A 10,951-nucleotide genomic window follows, 5' to 3' on the forward strand; every position below is an offset into this window, starting at 1 on the left:
TTTGGCGTTGGGGGCGGTTTTGCGCCCAGTCGTCGCCCCAGGTGCCGATGTTGGCCCACTTTTCAGCCCCATTTCGGCGAATATAAAGCCTATATGGGCAGGAATAGGCCCATATTCGGCGTCGTTCGCCGTGGCTCGGCGTTCAATTATCAACATAAATATATTTTTTATCATATATTTCATCACAGAGAAATCAAATACTTCAACAAAATAGTTCAACAACAAATAGTTCAATGCAAATTATATAGTTCAACAAATAAAAACTCATATTTCATCACATGTCGCGCTCGGCGTCGCCCTTGAGCCTCCATAGGTGCTCTATCAGATCTTGCTGCAGTTGATGATGCACCTGTGGGTCTCGGATCTCCTGACGCATACTGAGGTACGCAGTCCAGGTTGCTGGTAGCTGGTGATCAACTTGGGCAAGAGGACCCTGCCTGTGGTATGGTTCAGTGTCAAACACTGGCTCTTCCTTCTCGCTCTCAATGATCATGTTGTGCAAGATGACACAGCAGGTCATGATCTCCCACATTTTTGTAATATAATCTGAACAATTTTTAACTACAAATTGAACAATTTTGTGATACGCACTGAAAAACCATTTAAATACCCATTGAACATTTTTTGATGTACACTGAACAATTTAAAATGTTGAACAAAATTTGAAAAAGTGAATAGATTTGAAAACTATTAACACGTTTTGTAATCTTTCGAATGTATCCACATTTTATTTAAAATTGATGAACCTTTTCAAATTCCATTAACTTTTTTCTAATTCAATGAACCTTTTCAAATTTGGTAAACTTTTGTTCAAATTTGTTGAACGTTCTGCCAAATCTGATGGACTTTTTCAAAAATATTGATGACATTTTTTCAAGTTCGATGAACTTTTTTCAAGAGTGATGAATTTTTCCTTCAATTTTGTGAACGTTTTTCAAACTCATTGAACTATTTTTCAAAACCGATGAACTTTTTTTTGAAAACGATGAACTTTTTTAAAACCGATGAACTTTTTCTCAATATTTGTGAACTATTTTTTGAAAACTGATGAAAAAATTTCAAATCTGTGAACTTTTTTCTCAATATTTGTGAACTATTTTTGAAAATTGATGAACTTTTTTCAAATTCGATGAACTTTTTTCCCAAAATCGTGAACTTTTTTTTCAAAATTGATGAACTTCTTTAAAAATCAATGATTTCATTTGTGATTCATGAACTTTTTTCGAAATGGTTTCAAATAGTTGAAAATTCAAACACTACAGTAAATAGATGTGTAATAAATTGCGCTCGTATAAGTGTTGTTAAACAATGCGCCCTGTTCTTGTTCACTAGCAGGTAGCTAGGCCAGGTGTTTAGCTTTCCGTAAACTTGTTTGTGAGGTCGTGTGTTCGATCCACTATGAGACCTATTTTTGCCGATTTTTTCGCCCTACCCAGGAGCGAGCAAACTTCGCCTGCGATCAATAAAAATTTGCTGGGCCGGCCCAGTACCATCGCATGTGGGCGCCAGTAAGCCGAACCGGCGCTGAAGGCGCCCGTTAGGAGCTCTCTCGCTGAGTTCATGCGCGCGGTTTTGACCAATTACTTAGTGTTTGCTTTGGGCTCATGCTGCTATGTGGCGTTGGTTGCCTTGGATCCTCGGATTGTTGGTGAAAAGCTCGCCTCCGGATGAAAATCATGCATCGACTCTCTCGTTGCCGACGGTAATGGCATCCACGGTTGTTGTCTTTCTTGGAGGTATCATTGTGGAGCCGTTTGCCCTCGCTTCCCAATAGCGTGAGATTTTCGGGTGAAAACCTAAGATCGGGTTGTTGGAGAACGTAGTAATTTTAAAAAAAATTCTACGTACACGCAAGATCATGGTGATGACATAGCAACGAGAGGGGAGAGTGTTGTCCACGTACCCTCGTAGACCGTAAGCGGAAGCGTTATGACAACGCGGTTGATGTAGTCGTACGTCTTCACGATCCTACCGATCCAAGCACCGAACGTACGGCACCTCCGAGTCCAGCACACGTTAAGCTCGATGACGATCCCCGGGCTCCGATCCAGCAAAGCTTCGGGGATGAGTTCCGTCAGCACGACGGCGTGGTGACGATGATGATGTTCTACTGGCGCAGGGCTTCGCCTAAACTCCGCGATGATATGACCAGGTGGAATATGGTGGAGGGGGGCACCGCACACGGCTAAGGAACGATCCGTAGATAAACTTGTGTGTCCTAGGGTGCCCCCCTGCCCCCGTATATAAAGGAGGGAGGGGGGAGGCCGGCCGGCCCTTGTGGGCGCGCCAAGGAGGAGGAGTCCTCCTAGTAGGAGTAGGACTCCCCTTTTCTTACTCCTACTAGGAGGGGGAAGGAAGGGGAAGAGGGGGGAAGGAAAGAGGGGGGCGCCGCCCCCCCTCCTAGTCCAATTCGGACCAGAGGGAGAGGGGGCGCGCGGCCCACCCTGGCCGCCCCTCTCTCTTTCCACCAAGGCCCATGTGGCCCATTATCTCTCCCTGGGGGGGTTTCGGTAACCCTCCGGCACTCTGGTTTTCTCCGACAACGTCCGGAACACTTCCGGTGTCCGAATATAGTCGTCCAATATATCAATCTTTATGTGTCGACCATTTCGAGACTCCTCGTCATGTCCGTGATCACATCCGGGACTCCAAACAAACTTCGGTACATCAAAACTTATAAACTCATAATAAAACTGTCATCGTGACGTTAAGCGTGCGGACCCTACGGGTTCGAGAACTATGTAGACATGACCTAGAACTATTCTCGGTCAATAACCAATAGAGGAACCTGGATGACCATATTGGTTCCTACATATTCTACGAAGATCTTTATCGGTCAAAACGCATAACAACATACGTTGTTCCCTTTGTCATCGGTATGTTACTTGCCCGAGATTTGATCGTCGGTATCCAATACCTAGTTCAATCTCGTTACCGGCAAGTCTCTTTACTCGTTACGTAATGCATCATCCCGTAACCAACTCATTGGTCACATTGCTTGCAAGGCTTATAGTGATGTGCATTACCGAGAGGGCCCAGAGATACCTCTCCGATAATCGGAGTGACAAAACCTAATCTCGAAATACGCCAACTCAACATGTACCTTCGGAGACACCTGTAGTACTCCTTTATAATCACCCAGTTACGTTGTGACGTTTGGTAGTACCCAAAGTGTTCCTCCGGTAAACGGGAGTTGCATAATCTCATAGTTACAGGAACATGTATAAGTCATGAAGAAAGCAATAGAAATATACTAAACGATCAAGTGCTAGGATAACGGAATGGGTCATGTCAATCACATCATTCTCCTAATGATGTGATCCCATTAATCAAATGACAACACATGTCTATGGTTAGGAAACATAACCATCTTTGATTAATGAGCTAGTCAAGTAGAGGCATACTAGTGACTATATGTTTGTCTATGTATTCACACATGTATCATGTTTCCGGTTAATACAATTCTAGGATGAATAATAAACATTTATCATGATATGAGGAAATAAATAATAACTTTATTATTGCCTCTAGGGCATATTTCCTTCACGGGTAGTGCCAGATTGGGTTATGGCGGTGTCCTAGGCATCGTTTTCCTCCTTGGAGGTGTTACCTTGGAGATACCGCCGATGGGTTCCGATGGTGTTCATGATTGATGGTAGAGATTGGGTTTGTGGTGTTGCCGACGGATCTTTTTCTTTGTAACCCTCTTGTTGTTATTTGCCAGGTTGCGGCTGTGTACCCCTTTTCTCTCGTACACGAGGGCGCTAGGGTTTCTCATGCCTTCCGTCGGCGCCATCATCGGTCTATCTCGTCTTCTATGGTCTTAGGGCCATGCAAGCACGGTGGATCGTGGCCCTTGCCAGCGGAGGGCTCCTTTTTCAGATGTTTTTTTAGTTTTTTTAGGGTTTGTGTCCTACTCAGGGAGGCGAGGCGGCATCGGCTCTCTGGAGATGGAATAATGTCCTTCCTGCCTAGCTCCCGTCCGGGTGGTGTTTATAGCATCGTTGGAGGGCGTGGGGAGGTTTTTCTCCGGCGGATCTCGCGGGATTCGGTCGGCGTTTGTCTTCGATGGATCCATGTGGATCCGATCTTCGTTCGTCTGTGTTCATGCGTCTATAGGTTGGATCGATCCTTCTGATCTGTGCATCCCATCAGCAGCAGTGGCTGCTGTCCTGGTGCACTTGTCCTATGGGGCCTTAGAGCAACTCCACTCGTTTGCCCCCCCAGCGCAGCGGCCGGCGGTATTTGGACCATCGCCTGACGCTTTTTAGGCCCTGGGAAGATCTAGGTCCCAAACATGCCCCCAGGGGCTGGCCCCAAGACATTTAAATTCAAACATGACATTTCCCGCTACCGCAAAAAATGCCACAAGTCGGGTGATCAGTGCCACAATGTCCGGCGACCACCATGCCACAGTTCGGCGATTACTAAGCTCGAAAGCTTGACGTTCAAAAGGAAGGACGCGTAGGCAATGCATCATACGGCAGTGCCATCCTCTGGCGTCGAACTGGCAGGAGTCGGCGTGCGCGGGCTGGTCGATGTCGGCGTGGCTTCTGTGCTGAGCGTCGTGGAGGTGCCGCTCGGGCTTGGAGGCGGCGTTGGGGTTGAAGGAAATATGCCCTAGATGCAATAATAAAGTTATTATTTATTTCCTCATATCATGATAAATGTTTATTATTCATGCTAAAATTGTATTAACTGGAAACATGATACATGTGTGAATACATAGACAAACTTAATGTCACTAGTATGCCTCTACTTGACTAGCTCATTAATCAAAGATGGTTAAGTTTCCTAACCATAGACATGTGTTGTCATTTGATTAAAGAGATCACATCATTAGGAGAATGGTGTGATTGACTTGACTCATTCCGTTAGCCTAGCACTTGATCGTTTAGTATGTTGCTATTGCTTTCTTCATGACTTATACTCCCTCCATCCGGAAATACTTGTCATCAAAATGAATAAAAGGGGATGTATCTAGATGTATTTTAGTTCTAGATACATCCCTTTTTGTTCATTTTGATGACAAATATTTTCCGACGGAGGGAGTACAAAGTTCCTACAACTATGAGATTATGCAACTCCCGTTTACCGAAGGAACACTTTGTGTGCTACCAAACGTCACAATGTAACTGGGTGATTATAAAGGAGCTCTACAGGTGTCTCCAAAGAGAGATGTTGAGTTGGCGTATTTCGAGATTAGGTTTTGTCACTCCGATTGTCGGAGAGGTATCTCTGGGCCCTCTCGGTAATGCACATCACTACAAGCCTTGCAAGCAATATGGCCAATGAGTTGGTTACGGTATGATGCATTATATAACGAGTAAAGAGACTTGCCGGTAACGAGATTGAACTAGGTATTGGATACCGACGATCGAATCTCGGGCAAGTAACATACCGATGACAAAGGGAACAACGTATGTTGTTATGCAGTTTGACCGATAAAGATCTTCGTAGAATATGTAGGAGCCAATATGAGCATCCAGGTTCCGCTATTGGTTATTGATCGGAAATAGTTCTAGGTCATGTCTACATAGTTCTCGAACCCGTAGGGTCCGCACGCTTAAAGTTACGATGACAGTTTCATTATGAGTTTATATGTTTTGATGTACCGAAGGTTGTTCGGAGTCCCGGATGTGATCACGGACATGACGAGGAGTCTCTAAATGGTCGAGACATAAAGATTAGTATATTGGAAGCCTATATTTGGATATCAGAATTGTTCCTGGAGAAATCGGGATTTTTCCGGAGTACCGGGGGGTTACCGAAACCCCCCCGAGGGTTAATGGGCCTACATGGGCCCTAAGGGAGAAGAGGAGGGCCGGCCAGGGCAGGCCGCGCGTCCCCTCCCCCCTAGTCCGAATAGGACAAGGAAGGGGGGGCGGCGCCCCCCTTTCCTCTTTCCCCTTCCCCCTTTCCTTCTGCTACAAGGCAAGAGGGGGGAGTCCTGCTCCCGGTGGGAGTAGGACTCCTCCAGGCGCACCCCTAGGGGCCGGCCGCACCTCCCCCCTCCCTCCTTTATATACGGGGGCAGGGGGGCACCCCATGACACACAAGTTGATCTTCGTGATCGTTCCTTAGCCGTGTGTGGTGCCCCCCTCCACCATATTCCACCTCGGTCATATCGTTGCGGTGCTTAGGCGAAGCCCTGCGTCGGTAGAACATCATCATCGTCACCACGCCGTCGTGCTGACGGAACTCATCCCCGACACCCTGCTGGATCGGAGTTCGGGGATCGTCATCGAGCTGAACGTGTGCTGAACTCGGAGGCGCCGTACGTTCGGTGCTTGGATCGGTCGGATCGTGAAGACGTACGACTACATCAACTGCGTTGTCATAACACTTCCGCTTTCGGTCTACGAGGGTACGTGGACACACTCTCCCCTCTCGTTGCTATGCATCACCATGATCTTGCGTGTGCGTAGGAATATTTTTGAAATTACTACGTTCCCCAACAATGGCATCCGAGCCAGGTTTTATGCGTTGATGTTATTTGCACGAGTAGAACACAAGTGAGTTGCGGGCGATACAAGTCATACTGCTTACCAGCATGTCATACTTTGGTTCAGCGGTATTGTTGGATGAAGCGGCCCGGACCGACATTACGGGTACGCTTACGCGAGACTGGTTTTACCGCCGTGCTTCGCACACAGGTGACTAGCGGGTGTCTGTTTCTCCAACTTTAGTTGAACCGAGTGTGGCTACGCCCGATCCTTGCGAAGGTTAAAACAACACTAACTTGGCGAACTATCGTTGTGGTTTTGATGCGTAGGTAAGAACGGTTCTTGCTCAGCCCGTAGCAGCCACGTAAAATTTGCAACAACAAAGTAGAGGACGTCTAACTTGTTTTTGCAGGGCTTGTTGTGATGTGATATGGTCAAGACATGATGCTATATTTTATTGTATGAGATGATCATGTTTTGTAACCGAAGTTATCGGCAACTGGCAGGAGCCATATGGTTGTCGCTTTATTGTATGAAATGCAAACGCCCTGTAATTGCTTTACTTTATCACTAAACGGTAGCGATAGTCGTAGAAGAAATAGATGGCGTAACGACAACGATGCTACGATGAAGATCAAGGTGTCGCGCCGGTGACGATGGCGATCACGACGGTGCTTCAGAGATGGAGATCACAAGCACAAGATGATGATGGCCATATCATATCACTTATATTGATTGCATGTGATGTTTATCCTTTATGCATCTTATCTTGCTTTGATTGACGATAGCATTTTAAGATGATCTCTCACTAAATTATCAAGAAGTGTTCTCCCTGAGTATGCACCGTTGTGGAAGTTCTTCGTGCTGAGACACCACGTGATGATCGGGTGTGATAAGCTCTACGTTCAAATACAACGGGTGCAAAACAGTTGCACACACGAAATACTCAGGTTAAACTTGACGAGCCTAGTATATACAGATATGGCCTCGGAACACAGAGACCGAAAGGTCGAGCGTGAATCATATAGTAGATATGATCAACATAGGGATGTTCACCATTGAAAACTTCTCCATCTCACGTGATGATCGGACATGGTTTAGTTGATTTGGATCACGTGATCACTTAGATGACTAGAGACATGTCTGTCTAAGTGGGAGTTCTTAAGTAATATGATTAATTGAACTTAAATTTATCATGAACTTAGTACCTGATAGTATTTTTGCTTGTCTATGTTTGTTGTAGATAGATGGCTCGTGTTGTTGTTCCGTTGAATTTTAATGCATTCCTTGAGAAATCTAAGTTGAAAGATGATGGTAGCAATTACACGGACTGGGTCCGTAACCTAAGGATTATCCTCATTGCTGCATAGAAGAATTGCGTCCTAGAAGCACCGCAGGGTGCCATGCCTGCTGCAGATGCAACTAATGACGTTAAGAACGTCTGGCAAAGCAAAGCTGATGACTACTCAATAGTTTAGTGTGCCATGCTTTACGGTTTGGAACCGGGTCTTCAATGACGTTTTGAACGTCATGGAGCATATGAGATGTTCCAGGAGTTGAAGTTAATATTTCAAGCAAATGCCCGGATTGAGAGATATGAAGTCTCCAATAAGTTCTATAGCTGTAAGATGGAGGAGAATAGTTCTGTCAGTGAACACATACTCAAAATGTGTGGGTATAATAATCACTTGATTCAACTGGGAGTTAATCTTCCTGATGATAGTGTCATTGATAGAATTCTTCAATCACTGCCACCAAGCTACAAGAGCTTCGTGATGAACTATAATATGCAAGGGATGGACAAGACTATACCCGAGCTCTTCGCAATGCTAAAGGCTGCGGAGGTAGAAATAAAGAAGGAGCATCAAGTGTTGATGGTCAATAAGACCACCAGTTTCAAGAAAAAGGGCAAAGGGAAGAAGAAGGGGAACTTCAAGAAGAACAGCAAACAAGTTGCTGCTCAAGAGAAGAAACCCAAGTCTAGACCTAAGCGTGAGACTGACTGCTTCTACTGCAAGCAGACTGGACACTAGAAGCGGAACTGCCCCAAGTATTTGGCGGATAAGAAGGATGGCAAAGTGAACAAAGGTATATGTGATATACATGTTATTGATGTGTACCTTACTAATGCTCGCAGTAGCACCTGGGTATTTGATACTGGTTCTGTTGCTAATATTTGCAACTCGAAACAGGGACTACGGAATAGGCGAAGATTGGCTAAGGACGAGGTGACGATGCGCGTGGGAAATGGTTCCAAAGTCGATGTGATCGCGGTCGGCACGCTACCTCTAATCTACCATCGGGATTAGTTTTAGACCTAAATAATTGCTATTTTGTGCCAGCATTGAGCATGAACATTATATCTGGATCTTGTTTGATGCGAGACGGTTATTCATTTTAATCAGAGAATAATGGTTGTTCTATTTATATGAGTAATATCTTTTATGGTCATGCACACTTACAGAGTGGTCTATTTTTATTAAATCTCGATAGTAGTGATACACATATTCATAATGTTGAAGCCAAAAGATGCAGAGTTAATAATGATAGTGCAACTTATTTGTGGCACTGCCGTTTAGGTCATATCAGTGTAAAGCGCATGAAGAAACTCCATACTGATGTACTTTTGGAATCACTTGATTATGAATCACTTGGTACTTGCGAACCGTGCCTCATGGGCAAGATGACTAAAACGCCGTTCTCCGGAACTATGGAGCGAGCAACTGAATTGTTAGAAATCATACATACCGATGTATGTGGTCCAATGAATGTCGAAGCTCGCGGTGGGTATCGTTATTTTCTCACCTTCACAGATGATTTGAGCAGATATGGGTATATCTACTTGATGAAACACAAGTCTGAAACATTTGAAAAGTTCAAAGAATTTCAGAGTGAAGTAGAAAATCATCGTAACAAGAAAATAAAATTTCTACGATCTGATCGTGGAGGAGAATATTTGAGTTACGAGTTTGGTTTACATTTGAAACAATGCAGAATAGTTTCGCAACTCACGCCACCCGGAACACCACAACGAAATGGTGTGTCTGAGCGTCGTAATCGTACTTTACTAGATATGGTACGATCTATGATGTCTCTTACTGATTTACAGCTATGGTTTTGGGGTTATGATTATATACGGCCACATTCACGTTAAATAGGGCACCATCAAAATCCATTGAGACGATGCCTTATGAACTATGGTTTGGCAAGAAACCAAAGTTGTCGTTTGTTAAAGTTTGGGGCTGCGATGCTTATGTGAAGAAACTTCAACCAGATAAGCTCGAACCCAAATTGGAGAAATGTGTCTTCATAGGATACCCAAAAGAGACAATTGGGTACACCTTCTATCACAGATCTGAGGGCAAGATTTTCGTTGCTAAATTCGGATCCTTTCTAGAGAAGGAGTTTCTCTCGAAAGAAGTGAGTGGGAGGAAAGTAGAACTTGATGAGGTAACTGTACCTGCTCCCTTATTGGAAAGTAGTTCATCACAAGAACCGGTTCTTGTGACAAATACACCAATTAGTGACGAAGCTAATGATATTGATCATGAATCTTCAGATCAAGTTTACTGAACCTCGTAGGTCTACCAGAGTAAGATCCGCACAAGAGTGGTACGGTAATCCTGTTCTGAAAGTCATGTTACTTGACCATGGCGAACCTGCAAACTATGAGCAAGCGATGATGAGCCCAGATTGCGCAAAATGACTTGAAGCCATGAAATCTGAGATAGGATCCATGTATGAGAACAAAGTATGGACTTTGGTTGACTTGCCCGATGATCGGCTAGCCATTGAGAATAAATGGATCTTCAAGAAGAAGACTGACGCTGATGGTAATATAACTGTCTACAAAGCTCGACTTGTTGCAAAAGGTTTTCGACAAGTTCAAGGGGTTGACTACGATGAGACTTTCTCACCCGTAGCGATGCTTAAGTCTGTCCGAATCATGTTAGCAATTGCTGCATTTTATGATTATGAAATTTGGCAAATGGATGTAAAAACTGCATTCCTGAATGGATTTCTGGAAGAAGAGTTGTATATGATGCAACCGGAAGGTTTTGTCGATCCAAAAGGTGCTAACAAAGTGTGCAAGCTCCAGTGATCCATTTATGGACTGGTGTAAGCATCTCGGAGTTGGAATAAACGCTTTGATAGTGTGATCAAAGCATATGGTTTTATACAGACTTTTGGAGAAGCCTGTATTTACAAGAAAGTGAGTGGGAGCTCTGTAGCATTTCTGATATTATATGTAGATGACATATTGTTAATTGGAAATGATATAGAATTTTTGGATAACATAAAAGGATACTTAAATAAAAGTTTTTCAATGAAAGACCTCGGTGAAGCTGCTTACATATTGGGCATCAAGATCTATAGAGATAGATCAAGACGTTTAATTGGACTTTCACAAAGCACATACCTTGATAAAGTTTTGAAAAAGTTCAAAATGGATCAGGCAAAGAAAGGGTTCTTTCCTGTATTGCAAGGTGTGAAGTTGAGTCAGA

This window comes from Triticum aestivum, chromosome 4A (assembly GCF_018294505.1).
Source record: "Triticum aestivum cultivar Chinese Spring chromosome 4A, IWGSC CS RefSeq v2.1, whole genome shotgun sequence".
Lineage (NCBI taxonomy): Eukaryota > Viridiplantae > Streptophyta > Magnoliopsida > Poales > Poaceae > Triticum > Triticum aestivum.